Raw genomic sequence first — 16,562 nt, forward strand, 5'->3', positions numbered from 1 at the left:
ACAAACTCTGAGATACATAGGCATATATACATATGCAGATATAGGTACATGCTCATGTACAAATGCATACACAATTCTGCAAACTATAAAGACACACAGACACATGCGCATGTGTGCATCCACACACACACACAAATACACACACATACACACACACATACATACACACACACACACACACACACACACGCGCACACATACAATCCAGCAAATATTAAGAAAATACTTATGATGCTTAGTCAAAAAGTCATAAATGTATGTCATATTTTTCAAAACTTTATGATAATTAGGTGATTAAAAGGAATTATATGTTACAATTATTTCTGTTTCCTGTTATTTGACACATTCCTTGCTCTTATGTTTCAAATTCCAAATTACTTCATTTACCAAGAGGTATTTTCTTTTGTATTTTGAATAGGTGATATGGTTTATACAATGGTAGGAGAAGGAGCATCGTTCAAATCCATTAATCATTTCCATCATTTTCTTCTTTGCTTCATTTATTGAAGAAATATTATATATATGTGACAATAAGAGAAAGCAATAAGCTATACCCTCTTTCAAGAACTTACAACATAAATGATGCAATTGAGTTCTCAATTAACTTGTGTTATGAAGACAAACTAATGAATAATATATTTGAGTCACAAAATATTAGGGGAATTCAGAGGAGAGATAGATGAGATCAAGCTAGAAGACATTTTCTGGTATCAGGAAATGCATTAGAATTGATAGACTTTAACTGGAAAAGTGATTGTTTTTATACAGTCTCATATATTTCAGTGGTCACAAAGAAATGTCATACTTGTTTGAATATTTTCACACAGATTTAACTAAGAATTATAGTCGCTTTTATGAACAAAATGTCCAAAGACATTACTTAAAACATGGAATAGGCTGCAGGACTTAGAGTTCTTGTAATTCTTGCAAAGGTGTAGAGGACTTGGGTTGAGGTCACAAGACCCACATTCTGGTTCATACCATGCTTGTGAGTATGCCTTTAATCCCAGCATTCAGGAGGCAGAGGGAGGTAGATCTCTGAGTTCAAGGTCACATTTCTTCATTTACATTCATAGAATAACTCTTGCTAGAAGAGTTATTTTAACATATTTAATAAATGTTGCTCATTGTTTTACAGAATGTCTGAATTAAACTCATTATTTTTTCAAAACTTTACATATCATAAATTTTAGTATTTTTATACAGAAATAAATTTTTATCGGAAATGTTCTAAGTATGAAATGTTACTTCATTTTGACAAACTTGCTTCATATTAGGAAATATCTCAGTGTCTTGTTTCATACAAACCTCCTGTTTATTGACTAAAAGAATCTATCTTCTAAAATGTATTCTTCTTTCATATATTACACCTGGACCATAGTTTCCCACCTTCCTCTTCTTCCAGGCCCCTTCGTCCCACTGCCTCTCTTCTCTCCCAGATCTGTTTGTCGGTTTTCCTTCAGAAAGGGGCAGCCCTGCAAGGGCTATCAACCAAACATGATATAACCAGTGGCCATAAGATTAGGTACATTCCCTCATATTAAGGCTGGACAAGCAATCCACTTGGAAGAAAAAATTCCCCAAAGCAGGCAAAGTATTCAGAGACAGCCCCTGCTCCCACTAGTAGGATTCCCACAAGAACACCAAGCTATATAACCATAACATATATGCAAAGGCCCTAGTACAAACCCATCCATATAGGCTCCTGACTGCTGGTTTAGTCTCTGTAAGCTACTATGAGCCCCGATTAGCTTATTCTGTGACCTCTGTTCTTGTCATGTCCTTAAGCCCTCTGACTACTACAATCCTTCTTTCCATTCTTCCTCAGAATCAATTAAAATCAGATAAATATCAAAACTCAAGTTACAAAATAAGGGAGTAGTTCAAGTTACAAAAATGCAGTATGCTTAATTTGACTAAAATTCCTAAATATTTGCTAAAGTACATGTACTCATTCACAGTTTGTTCCCAACTCTATTTACAATCTTACTAGAAATTTTTCTCTATTTGTCTCTAATTACCAAATTTCTTAAATGAATATGTATATGTGTCGAACAAAATTAATGAGAAAGGAAGCTAAGAATTTGATGGTAATGAGGGAATATAAGAGGACGGGGGAGGATGGAAGGGATGGGAACAATAACGTGGTTACTTTAAAATCTCAAAAAGAGATCATTGAAAGTTATGGTATGCCAACGACTAGGGCTGAGTGCATCTTTCCAGAATATTTGTATTGGTTTCATATTTGTATAGTTATGCTTATATTTTTAAAAAGCTTATAGATTTAGATGAACACACCATTTGGTGTATTTATATGAATGTCTTACAAGCTTAGTCACACTATGTTGAATATTATATACAAAACAGGTAACTCAGATTACTATTGGTGATTTACAGGTACAGTTTTCTAGCTCTCTTATTTGAGCCATTAGCCAACACTGTGCCTAGAAATCAGCTTTCAACATTGTTATCACCACCACCACCACCTAAAGCAGTAGCAGCAGTAGAACAACAAAAACAACAGCAACAAACCAAAAACCAGTTCTACTGTGATATGTATCTTGACTTAAGTCAATTTCTGTAACACACAAATATTCTCACTAAGATTGATTCCATGTCCCTAAAAGTAAAATAACTAAATTACAAAATCACAAAATTTAACATTGACCCTGGAGAAGTAGGCTTCAATAGAATATATTTGTATTAAAGCCTTCCAAATAATAAGAAAGCTTTTGCAAACTAACAACTATATGTCAAATTACTGAATGTTCATTAAGCTAAACAAACACAAATTTTCTTTTTTTTCCTCCATCTTTATTAACTTGGGTATTTTTATTTACATTTCAATTGTTATTCCCTTTCCTGGTTTCCAGGCCAACATCCCCCTAACCCCTCTCACTCCCCTTCTATATGGGTGTTCCCCTTCCCACCTCCCCCCATTACTGCCCTCCCCCCAACAATCACGTTCACTGGGGGTTCAGTCTTGGCAGGACCAAGGGCTTCCCCTTCCACTGGTGCTCTTACTAGGCTATTCATTTCTACCTATGAGGTTGGAGCCCAGGGTTAGTCCATGTATAGTCTTTAGGTAGTGGCTTAGTCCCTGGAAGCTCTGGTTGCTTGGCATTGTTGTACATATGGGGTCTCAAGCCCCTTCAAGCTCTTCCAGTTCTTTCTCTGATTCCTCCAACGGGGGGTCCGTTCTCAGTTCAGTGGTTTGCTGCTGGCATTCGCCTCTGTATTTGCTGTATTCGCTGTGTCTCTCAGGAGAGATCTACAAGAGATCTACATCCGGTTCCTGTCAGCCTGCACTTCTTTGCTTCATCCATCTTATCTAGTTTGGTGGCTGTATATGTATGGGCCACATGTAGGGCAGTCTCTGAATGGGTGTTCCTTCAGCCTCTGTTCTAAACTTTGTCTCCCTATTCCCTGCCAAGGGTATTCTTGTTCCCCTTTTAAAGAAGGAGTGAAGCATTTGCATTTTGTTCCTCCTTCTTGAGTTTCATATGTTCTGTGCATCTAGGGTAATTCCAGCATTTGGGCTAATATCCACTTATCAATGAGTGCATACCATGTGTGTTTTTCTGTGATTGGGTTACCTCACTCAGCAAGATATTTTCCAGTTCCATCCTATGAATTTCATAAAGTCATTGTTTTTGATAGCTGATTAGTATTCCATTCCTCTGTTGAAGGGCATCTGGCTTCTTTCCAGCTTCTGGCTATTATAAATGAGGCTGCTATGAACATAGTGGAGCATATTGGGGCATCTTTTGGGTATATGTCCAAGAGAGGTATAGTTGGATCCTCAGGTAGTTCAATGTCCAATTTTCTGAGGAACCTCCAGACTGATTTGCAGAATGGCTGTACCAGTCTGCAATCCCACCAACAATGGAGGAGTGCTCCTATTTCTCCACATCCTCGCCAGCATTTGCTGTCACCTGAGTTTTTGATCTTAGCCATTCTCACTGGCGTGAGGTGGAATCTCAGGGTTGTTTTGATTTGCATTTCTCTTATAACTAAAGATGTTGAACATTTCTCTAGGTAATAACAAATTTTCTAATCTGTTTACTTATCCACTTGTATTCCATGTATTAGGAAAATATAACAAACTAAAAGTTTGGGAAATCTTCAAAAAAGTAATAAGCAGTTTGATTATCAAGTTAATTTATACCTATATCTTTAATACAGAATGACCTCAAGATTGAAGATAGCTCGACAGAATTAGATTTCAAACGTTTTTTTTATCAAATTATATGAATATTTCTTCTACAATGTTAAAATGTTTTCCTCCCCACCAAAATGGAAAATCATAGATTTTTTTGAGGTCTTTGACATATGAGAAAAATACATTTATTGTCTTTGATAGATTACTTCAGTTACATGGACAAATTATTATTATCATTATTAAATTTATATCTCACTCACTGCCCCTACCTACCACCTTCTCTCACAATTCTTTCCCAGTTCTCCTCCCCTTCTCCTTTTATCAGTTGTGTCCCCCCAGGGTATTCTCCCTAAATTGGCACTTTAAATCCCTGAGAGGCTAAGCACTTCCTCTCTGAGGCCAGACAAGGCACCCCAGCTAGAAGCATATATCTCAGAATGATACAAGAGCTTTGGAATAGGCCTGATCTATTGTTGTTGGGGACTCACATGAAGATCGTGCTACACATCTGCTACATATGTGCTCAAAGGCCTAGGTCCAGCCCATGTATGTTCTCTGGGTGGTAATTCAGACCCTTAAAGCCCCAAGGTTCCAGTTTAGTTGATTCTATTGGTCTTTCTGTGGAATTCCTATCCCCCTTTGAGCCCACAATCCTATTCTTCTGTAAGAGTCCCCAAGTTCCATCCATTGTTTGGCTGCAGGTGTTGTACTAACTATTTTTTAAATCAATTTTAGATACATAGAGTAATCCTACTGCAACCCAGATGCTTGAAATAGTAGGTACTTTCTACATGTTCTTATTTCAATTTTAATCAATTTAGCAAGATGAAAAGCTAGTAACATTTCAACTATTCAACAACATGTTATTTGTGGCTAATATATTAGGCAATGAAAATAAGTAGGAATTCTATCATTGCAGTAACTTTTATTGGCTTATACTGCATTTCACCGTGTAGTGGAAAAGTCCCAAACCATCAGCTTTCCTTAAAAAATAGTAAGTTTATTTAAATATCGACCTGAGAATCCTAATGAGATTGTCCGGTGAGAGAATATTTTCTGTCAAGCATCATAACCTAAGTTCAGTGCTTAGAATCTGCATATAGTAAAGAGAACCAAATCTCTGAACTTTGACTCTGTTTCTGTCTCTGTCTCTCTCTCTCCCCTCTCTAACACACACACACACACACACACACACACACACACACACACACACACACACACAGCAGTTTAATAAATACAAGGTTAAAAATGAAGTACCTATCCACCTATGTATTTCAATTAGTCATGGGGTTGTTAAGAAAAAGGAGTCATTGCTATGTATTACTAATTATTATTGTTTCTGTCAATTTGCATATAGTGTGAACATTAATGATTCAGAAACATTTTATTATGTACAAATGAGGGCATTTTTCCATGTGTTACACTGCTTGAGAATCTGTGAACCAATGTCTACTTGTTACATATAGGGCCCCTATGGCCCAGCAAAGAAGTGCTTCCTTACAAGTCTAATTTATTGAACCAATAAGTTTATTGGAGTTACTTAAGAGTACTGGTAAGGTTACTTATGTAACTCAGCATGGTTGAAGAATCACAGATTCTTCAATCCTGGTTTCCTGCATGCTTTGCAGGAAATTCAGTTGACTGGAGAGTCTTCCTTTCCTTGTAATTTCATTACTTATGCAACCTTAGGGAGGGGACTTATCAAGCTTATATGTTTCAAGAGCTTCCTGAGCATTGTAGGTTTTTACTTCCTGAGTGTTTTTATAAGCCTCTATCCTCCTTCTAAGTGAAATTTTCAATTTGCGGAAAATAACCACCGGACACACTTCTCCTTTGTCTGGATCTTAAACTCTTCCTTCCCTTCCGTTTGTAGTGTTTATGAGACTTAGGTGGGGTAAGGTAGATGCCTGGTTATTTTCTTCCATCAGGCCATCATATCACAGCAACAGTCATTTTTTCCTTAGGAGTATAACACATATGTGTCTCTGCAGTGTACCACAACCCACTGAAGAAAGTAATTTCTCCCTATAACTGACTGAAGCTGACAGCAATAGTAGATTTGAACAGAAATGCCAATGTCTAGAAGAAATTTTGGCAGATATATAACCTGCATTTAATAGCAGGTATTTCTGCACTGGGATCTAAGACTACTATACTCACAACCCTTTGTTCTACCTTACAGTAGTACTAGATTAGATTTGTGCTTTGTGATGGGGACTATGAGTCTAATTGGAAAGGTTTTGTCTAAATTATGAATATCCTGCCATTTTTATACCAAGAGGCATTTCTTGTCTGGCATTTTAACAGTGTATCACGTGGAGTCTTCATTCGGACTATTCACAATAGTTCTACAACAATACCATGGAAGAAATAAGCCTTGTACTTTGAAAGGTAGCCAGCAGTGAGGAAACTTGGTATACCTATGCCCTATATTGAAAGATGCTTCGTTTTTAGCAGTAGACATTTATACTCTAATACAGCTATGGGTCCAACAACAGTGACAATTTCCTCAACTCTTTACTTGGAGAACAGTTTTTTTTTTAATTGTCTTTTAAGTGTTTTAGAATTTCTTTCAGATACAGTGTGTGTCACATCCATCTTCCATTCCTCTACCTCTTTCAAGACTCACTCAACTATGTCCTCTTCCAAATTCATGCCCTCTTTTGTTAAAAAAAATAAATCTATGGAGTCAGATTAGGTCTTTGTACATTTGAATGAGAATAGGATCATCTACTAGAGCATAAGCAACTTAACGGAGACCACATGACTGATGAAAATCGACTCTTCTTCCCTCAGCAGCCATTAGCTCCCAATATCTAGTCATTGGGACTTCAAGATACTTTCCTGTGTCTAAGATGACATTTCGATAGGCTCTGTCTTCTGAAGATAAATACAGCTGCTTTGTGCCCACAAAACAACAGCCCTGTCAGGTCCAGAAGACACTGTTATTCAGCAATCTTCTCCAACTTCTGATCCTTTCAGTCTTTCTACCCCATCTTCCACGATGATTCTGAGTTTTGGAAAATACTGTTTGTAAAATTTAAGTCCTTTTTTTTTTTTGGCTGAGCACTCCAAAGGCACATATTTTCTGTACTTTGACCAGTTGTGACTAATTAACCAGCCTCTACTGCAGAAAACGTCCCTGATGAGGAGCAGGGGTTGTACTACTTTATGAATGCAAGGATAAATGTTTAGAAAAAAATCTGGTACTGTTATCCATTGAGCAATCTAGAGTTATTCTTAAGGTTTCATTCCTCATTTAGTCTAACTCCTCTGTGGATTTTCAAAATATATAATTTTAAATACTTCAGCTTCTTATAATGTACTGCCAGATGCTTTTTCAAATCTCTTACATATTCAAAGTTTTACTTTCCATGTAATGAAGCTTTACATAGGAGGTATGGACAAGACTTAAGATATGTAAACACCGTCCAACCCAAACAAGTTCTAGTTGATACCAAGGGTCTACAACTAAGGAGATACTAGATAAACATATCAACATGGTCAGCATGAAAAGATTCTATAAATTTTATGAATTGTTCATTAAAACACAGTATTAGGCATGGCAGAGTAAATGGCAGGTCGTACTAAGCTCTATATGATCTGTAGTTATTTTTCATGAGCAATCCAGTTTCCTTATCCTGGGGTGCTACCTGGGGCCTCTTTCATATGCCTATGTCCAATCATGATGCTCTGTGGGGACTGCTCAAGCTGCTTGGCTTGGCACAGGGCCTAGAGGCAATGAGCTAATTCTCTTGCCTGTTGTGGCTGTCAGTCTCGAGAAATCGTGGGTCTGACAGTGTGGTACTCTGCAGTGGCTCAAACTGAATCCTCTCCCTTAGACACAATGTCTAAGAGTTTCATATGCTGAACGAACAATTCCAGTATAGCTTTCTAAAGAAAAGAAGGGAACATTTTTTTCTGTATGCATATAACTTATGTGGGACAAACTAATTCTTTGAAAATTTGCATGGTTCTATCATTTAACCCATTTAACCCATTATAAACTGCTATGTAGATATAAGTTCTTACTTAAGTTTAATAGCACAGAGGTTTTCTTTCTGTAATCTTTTTCCTAATTCTAGCTCAACTAAAGTCATAACATAGTTATTTCCAAGAGACCCAGAAAAACCCTCTTGTTTTGCTTTCTATTTTGCTTTCTTGTTCAAATTGCCTAGCACATTATGAAGCCAAATTACACGTAAAACTAAGTCACACAGATTTACCAAATGACTTACCAGATTTACCAAATCACCTCACAGTCCAGAGAATCCTGTTCAATTAACTTCTTTCTTTTTAAACTTTAATTGATTCTTGTTGAGTTTCACACCATGCACCACAGTCCTGGTCATCTCCCCATCCCTTTGTACCAGCCCTTAGCTTGTAACAATTCCCTTCCCCAATAAAACTCATAAACAAACAAACAATAAAAATGCAAAGCATAGCCAATATCTCATTGTGGAAGCTATAGTATATCACAGTGCATCCCTTTGTCTGCATATCTTCACTTTGAAATATTCTTTTCAGTGAGTCCTGAGTTTGGTGTGACATCTCTGGCTTCTGTTAGAGCATCAATATTGGACGCTCATTTGGACTTCTCCAGGCTATCCTGTTATTGTCCCGTGTTGCAGAGATCCTGCAGCTTTGGAACATGAGGACTGGTCCTTTCCCTAGTTCTAACAATTTTCATATGATACAGATTTTAGGATTGCTCAATTCAGAGCCCTGCATCTGGACTGGGGTGGTACCTGAGGTGGTCAGCTTGCCTGCCTTTCATCATCTGTACCACCAGGATGAGCTCTCCAGCACTGTTATTAACTAGGCCACCCAATGCTGCCATTGACTGGAGTCAGGGTCAGCTCCCCTGCTCTCCTACCTTCAGGGCCTGCTCAACTTGATTGTGCTGCTAAGTCAAGGTTCAGGGCCCACTTTCCTCAGTGTTGTAGCCTGTGAGGGGCTTGGACCTTACACCTTCTAGACTGGCTTTCTAGTGCCTTTGCCATCAAGGCCAGCTCCACTATATTGCCCAGATTTGGCACAGGGTCCTCTTCCAAGAGTACAGCAAGTGAGAGGAACAGGGCTATCTCTTCTGCTCTCATTAATCCAGGGTCAGCATTCCTGACTACTGCAGGTACCAATAGTGGTAGAGAGAGGCCTCACCCCAGCACTCATATCACCCCATGCCAGACAAGTGTGGGTGGCTAGCTCTCCCATGCATTTGCCTTCTAGGCCAGCTCAGCTGAGCCCTGTCCACCGCGACCAACTCTACTGGGATGTCCAGGCAAGTTTCAGGGCCTGTCTTCTTGTGCACTGCAGCTTGGTGAGGGACAGGGCCAACTCACCAACTCTTATCACTCCATGGCTAGTTCTTCCAGACTGCCACAGGTGGAGTGGGTGAGGGGGAAGGGTATCATCCTCATACCCACCTCCTGGAAAATCAGTGGTGGGGTCAGCTCTCCTTTAGTGTGTCCTCAGGGCTGACTAACCCACTTCCCCTTGCACTGAATCAAAACTACTGTGCTGCCCAGGCAAGCTGCAGGGCCCACTCTCCTGAGTGCTGGAGCTGGAGCTGGGCAGGGCCAGTTACCCTGCTTTCATGACCCCCGGGCCAACTCTCCCAACTGTTGCAGGTCTTAAGGAGCAAGGTTCATGTGTGTGTATGTGTGTGTGTGTATGTGTGGGGTGGTGGTGGTGGTGGTAAAGCCAGTTATGCACAGTTGCTGAATATAAAAATGGTCCCTGGCAGCAGCCCCAACCAAGGATAGCCCCATGTTCTTTAAAAAAAAAAAAAAAAAAAAAAAAAAAAAAGAACCATGGGCATAGTCATTGATCACTGATGATGCATAGCCATGCGCTCCGACATGGGCCTCAGTGGCAGCTTGGGATGGGACTCCACCATGACCCCAGGTGAAAGGGGTGACCACTTACAGCATGCTATTTCTCTCCACCCTGAAGTCTCCAGTTCCAGCTCTCTTCATAAAGCTCAAGCTATTCCACTTCTCTTTCCAGTCTTGCTTTAGGAACTTCAGGGATTTTGTTTTCTTTCTGTGTCTTAGAAGCTTCTATACTCCAGGACGGACTGGTTTGATCTAGGGGAAAGGCTACCTAAAAACTTGAAAAAATATGAAGGAGATATAGGAAATAAAATGATTTGCATATTTTAATGCCATTTGTGAGTTTAGTCATTATACTTTGCTAGCAAAATAAGACGCAAGTGTGAATAGATTTCTTAGAAAATTGTATGGCACTATTTGTGTAGATGTGAATCCTGCTATCACACCTTGTCACCATGTTACTTGAGTCAAGTAAGTTAATCTCCTTGTGACTTAGTTTGCCTCATCTCCCAATGAAATGAGTATGATAATTGTTCCCATTTCTGAGCACTAACATAATGCTACATGATATAAAATATGTAAATACACTTAAATAAATGCTTGGTGTATAAAGCTTTGTATACATTAGGTAATGTCAATTTATTATGGTTTATAAACCATGATCCATATAGTAATAGCTATGACTAATATGATCTATAACTAGACTGTGGCAGAACTTTCCTTTCAATATGTTCTTATGAGAGATCACTTATCAATAAGTGGGTATAGGTTGCTTATTTCTACACTAGTTTTCATGAATGGGTCTCTCTCTCGCTTGCTCGCTCACTCGCCCTTGCTCTCGCTCTCGCTCTCTCTCATGCACACGCTTTGGTGAATGCTTGTGCTTTGATTCATAAATGAATTGGGTTTTATTTAGGTGATAAGTAAACAAGGGTACATAACATTTAATTCATTTTAATTGTGTGTGGGTGTCTGTGTGTGTTTGTGTGTGTGTGTGTGTGTGTGTGTGTGTGTGTACCTATGTGTATCTGTGAGTGTGTGGGTATATGCGCAGGTGTGTACAGAGAGCAAAGGCTATCGATATCTCTGAAATTGGAGTTACAGGCAGTGAATTCATTCTGACCTATAAGCTAGTATCCAAACTTGAGTCCTCTGAAAAAAAATTATATGCCGCGTTAACTGTTAAGCCATCTCTCCAGTCCATGAGTACACATACCAATATAAAAGTTGATCACCACCTTCTCCTGAGAGATTACTGGCAATTTCTTCAGTTACATAATCACTGGAAAGTTGACATTTCTCCCATAAATAATCACCTTGTCTAGACAGGAGACTAATTCAAATTTATGGGTCACATATACATACACCCAAAAGGCATAAAAATAGGAAAGATATAAAGGTTTTCAGTGAGGGAGGGAGGGTGATAAGAAAGAGAATGTGGGTTAAAACTACTAAAATTCATTATATAAATGCATGAAGTGTCAAACAAAAAAGGAACAAAAACATTTATATGAGTTCTAATTTACCTTAATTTATTATTGAATGTTTTCATTTGGGCTATTTAGGCTTTACCTTGCATGTTAAGCATCTACATGCCACACAGCAAACATTGGCCTCCATACTATGAATTATTAGGAACTCAAAATTATTTCCATTAAGGTTAAGAGTTTAATGTTTATTACATTGGAGAACAGGTTTCAATATAAACAATTAGCAATACAACTTTAACTTCAAAAGTGGAAAAGATAATACTTTCGAACGATGTTTGCTTTACCTCTTCAAGTTATTCTGTCAGAATCTACTATGGCAATGTTGCTATGCCAAGCACATAGTAGATTTTAGTTCTGGCTCAGATCCTTTTAGTGTCAGCTCAGCTATTAGCATTTGTAGCTTATAAGTAATATAACCATAACATGAATTGGAAATAGCATTATGATCATTAGCCTGGCAATTGTTACATATTATTATATGTGGCAAGAGTCCGAAAGGAAAAAAAAATAACAGGACTGGTATATAAGTATATTTCATGTTGAGACTCTGATGTGTTGTGTATTATTTTCTGCATTTTCAGAAGCTCTGAAATGCCTTTGCACCATAGTCACCATAGTTTTCTCCGATAAATCTAAGGAATTTAAGTCGCAAACAGTTATCTGGCTGTTTACCAATATCATCTGCTTAGCTATGTTTCTTGTTTGGCCGAGCAGCTGGCAATTAATGAATTGATAGGAAATGGTCACAAGGCAGTGGCATTAGCATGTGAACATCTGGTATTAAAATTAGTCAACACAGGGTTTTTGGTGATTATTCGAATTTACTGAAAATCACTACTTAAATCTTACTCTAAGTGTTCTATAACAAAACAAAGCTATTACTATCTTTTAGGACATAAAAGGGAAATACATTGGATCCAAATGAAGGGTTCTTTGTCTTTGTTTATTTGTTTGGGTGAATGGCAGAGTTCCAAGTCCACAACATAATTTAGAAGCTGTCCATTTTCCACTGAATATGCATTCTGCCACTTGAGTCCATTTACATGCTATGAACAGATATTGCAGCTGATTCCCTTAATCTGTCACCCTCTTCCAGGATAAGTTGATCACACCGGAGAGGTGAGAGGGCCCTTTATCTAAACATCACATAGGCTACACATTTAGAGTATGCATAATATTTTCTATTTTTCATGATTGTACATTCCAGCTGCATCCCAAATCTGGCATCATCTCTAATGTGCCATATTATATTGTCTTTTCCAATTTAGCATTTATATTATCACTCCCAAACTGGCAAATGAAAGCCCCTTGTATCTAATGTATTCTTCCTTGGTGGTAAATTACCTAGCCACCTGTGGAAGTAAAGTGGTAAGAGTTATTGTCTCATAAACTATTATATATATATATATATATATCTCCAATTATAGAATATGAAAATTCACAATTACCATAGTACACTTTTTCCACCATAGATTCCTAACCTATTTCCTTCTAAGTTTGTGGGAAAAAATGATGTAATCAATTATGTACCTTAAATAAAATACTAAATTTGTTATTGTGAAACACATACTGAATGTTAGATTTGTAAAATTCATAAAGAACACTGCTTTTATTACTTCAAGATATCAGTTGTCTAGAGATCAAATTCTGCCCTAGAACTAGTGGTAGTCTAAGTTAACAGCAGCAATGAATAAGCTTTTTATATCCCCCTCCTTCTTACAGTACTAAAATCTGTCAAGTTTCGAGCTGTTCTGCTTCTATAGAACTCTGGTGACAACAGAGAAAGAACACATCGATCATGTTAAAAAATATCAGGACAAATACATGAATAAAATAACTACCATTCAGATAAACTTCCAAAAGATTTAAATTACCTAAGTATTGAAATATCCTTAAATCCTTCAGGAACTCATTCATAGATTAACATTTGCAAATGTTCTTACAATGTGAGTTGAATTCAAATTAAAGTGTGAAAAGGCAGGTTATATATTACATAATTCCATTAAATGTTTTAAAGAATCAATACAATAAATTACCAGAATGAAAGGGTCAAAACTGTGGTAGTCACCATTAAAAGGTGGCAAATAACATGTGTATTTCCATAACTAAATGACAAAGATCTCTAATTCAAACACATTAGTACTATCTCAGTACTCCATAAAATGATTAATTTAATGCAAACAAAGTAATGTTTACAAAATTTTACTGTTAAACCCTGTAAAAACCAAATCTTCTAAAAATAGAAGCTCTTTTGTATAAAATTTCACTGAACTACATAGACTTTAGGTTTTATAATTTTGGTGTGTGAGTTTTTATTTTATTTACAAGATTTTAAAGATAAAGCTTATGAAATTAAAAATAATAAGGTGGTAGTGATTTTTAAAATTCTACATTTTAAAATTATTCAAGTGAACTTCTTGCAGGGTCAACCGGTTTGACCATAAATTACTCCAAATTTTATATATAGTATCTACAAGAATTTATTGGTTATGTACATACTTGCTTTTGCTGCCATTATTAACTTACTACTTTAACATTCTTTTGATATCAATATATCTGTTGTAGGAATGTGCCTTTTTTTAAAAAATTACATTATTATATTTGATAGTGCTGGCATTTTTTGTCGAATCTTTGATGATTTTTTTAAATTCTTACTTTAAGAAACAGAAGTGATTATCTTATAAATTATTGCTTTGAACTACAGATACCAAATCGTTTTGAATTTGTAAGGTAATCAGCTTATTACTAAAGGAATAGAGTGAAAGAAAAAAACTGAATCTTCTAAGTAGTTCTCCTTCTTTGCCTAAATAATCAACATAATTTCTAATTACTTAATATATTTCTTCTTTGATCATTTGTGATATACCTCTAAGTAAAAGGAACTAGTATGCTATTTTTCAGAGTGATGCTTTCTTTTTCTTTCTTTTTTTAACTTATTCAGTTTACCTCTCTTCACTCTCACCTCCCGGTCATCCATTCCTTCAATCTTTCCCCTATCCTCTACTCTCCTTCTCCTTTGAGCAGGTAGGGGTCTTTGGGTATCCCACCTTGATCCTGGCACTTTAAGTCTCTGTGAGGCTAGGCACTTCCTTTCTCACTGAGGTTATACAAGGCAGCCTAGCTAAAAGAACATATCCCACATACAGGCAACAGGTTTTGGGATAGCTCCAACTCCAGTTGTTCCAGGCCTACATGAAGACCAAACTGCACATCTGCTACATATGTGTGGGACAACCTAGGTACAGTCCTTGCATGCTCTTTGGTTGGTGGTTCAGACTCAGTCCCAAGGGTCCAGGTTGATTATCCTGGTCTTCCTGTGTAGTTCTATCTCCTTCGGGGCATGAAATCCCCTATTCTTCCATAAGCGTCTCCAAGTTCCATCCACATGTGACTGTGGGGTGTCTGTGTCTTTCTGAGTCAGCTGCTTGGTGGATCCTCTCAGAAGACAGCCATGCCAGACTCCTGTCTGCAAGCATAGCAGTGTATCATTGATAGCGTTAGGGATTGGTGTTTGCCCAAGTTGGGGCAGGTTATCAGTTGGCCATTCCCTCAGTCTCTACTTCAATCCCCTAGTTCCTGCCTTTCTTGTGGACAGAATAAATTTTGGGTTGAAAGTTTTGTGGATGGGTTGGTGTCTCTATTGTTCCACTGGGTTCCTGCCTGGCTACAGGAGGTGGCCTCCTCTGGTTCCATATGTCCAGTGTCATGAGCCACAGGTAAAATCACCCCCATTGCCACTTGGGCACTTCCCTTATCCCTGGTCCCTGCATCCTGGAGATGCCACCCCTCCACCTCCTTACTCCATCAGTTGCAGATTTCCATTCATTTTCATGGCCATCTAGCCATCTCTTCTATCCTTCCTCACACTTGATCCTGGACACTCAAATTTCCCTCCCCACCCCCCTGCCTCCCAGTTCCTTTCCTCCATCTGCCTTTTTTATGCCTATTTTATTCCCCCTTCTAAGTGGGATTCAAACATCCTCCCTTTTGCCTTCCTTCTGTTTTAACTTTTTTGGGTCTGTGGAGTATAGCATGGGTATCCTGCATTTTATGGCTAATATCCACTTATAAGTAAGTACCATCCATTTGCCTACAAAATTCATGATGCCTTTGTTTTATAGCTGAATAGTATTTCAGTATATCCATTTATCCATTCCTCAGGTGAGGGACATGGTGATTATTGCTAGTTCCTGGCTATTACAAATAAATCTGTAGTAAGCATAGTTGAGCAAGTGTCCCTGTGGTATAGTGGAACATCTTTTGTGTATATACCCAGGAGTGGTATAGCTGGGTCTTGAGGTAGGACTATTACAAGTTTTCTGAGAAACTGCCAAACTGATTTCCATCTTTTTTATTTTTACATGTTGGAATTGCAGGTTGGCTAAAGATAGTTTTACCAATTGCAGAAAAATAAGAACTTGATTATGTGCTAATATGCTGATTTCATAAATTCTTCTTTGCTGCCTTGAATCTGGACAGCCATGCAATGCTTTAAAGGAGCTACAGCTGTTTTTGATGGGTTGTGAATGAAACACATGAAGAGGAAGAGGGCTGTAAAAGTCATAAATGGCACATAAAATGAAGTCATCAATGAGTAAAAATGATTGAAGTTTTAGATTTCCAATTTTCTTTTTTAAATGCCCTTATTGATTTGTTGCAAATACTGTTAACCCTGTATTTGGCAATTGGTGAGGACATTATCACTTGCATTCTCATTTGTAATAAAACAGATTAACTTGCTGTGAAATTTTAAGTAGACTGAGACACAACAGTAGCCACCTAATGAACCAGAGCACATTGCAGTTAAGTATCTAAATAAATGCATACTGATTACAGGGCTGAAAAATGGTTGTGTTTACTTGCAAAGAAGAAATTGTTCACAGAACTATCATTATTTAGGGGGAAATTAACCTTCTAGTTCCATAAAGCCTGTTTTTTGAAACACTCCTAACTGTAGATTGATATATGACATTGAATTTCTCCAAATAATTTGAATTAAAAATTTTAAAAAAGCAAACCAAACCAAGAAAACAAAAAACCCCTGTAACTTTCAGAATACCTTAGGAATTTTAATTA

General features: G+C 37.6%; 1 protein-coding gene across 1 annotated transcript in view; it reads left to right on the plus strand.

Annotated features, from left to right (window-relative positions):
- The window catches only part of Dach2 (dachshund family transcription factor 2), a 487,343-nt gene that overhangs the window by 377,385 nt on the left and 93,396 nt on the right, over positions 1 to 16,562 (plus strand).

Source organism: Rattus rattus, chromosome X, assembly GCF_011064425.1.
Source record: "Rattus rattus isolate New Zealand chromosome X, Rrattus_CSIRO_v1, whole genome shotgun sequence".
In the NCBI taxonomy this organism is placed as follows: domain Eukaryota; kingdom Metazoa; phylum Chordata; class Mammalia; order Rodentia; family Muridae; genus Rattus; species Rattus rattus.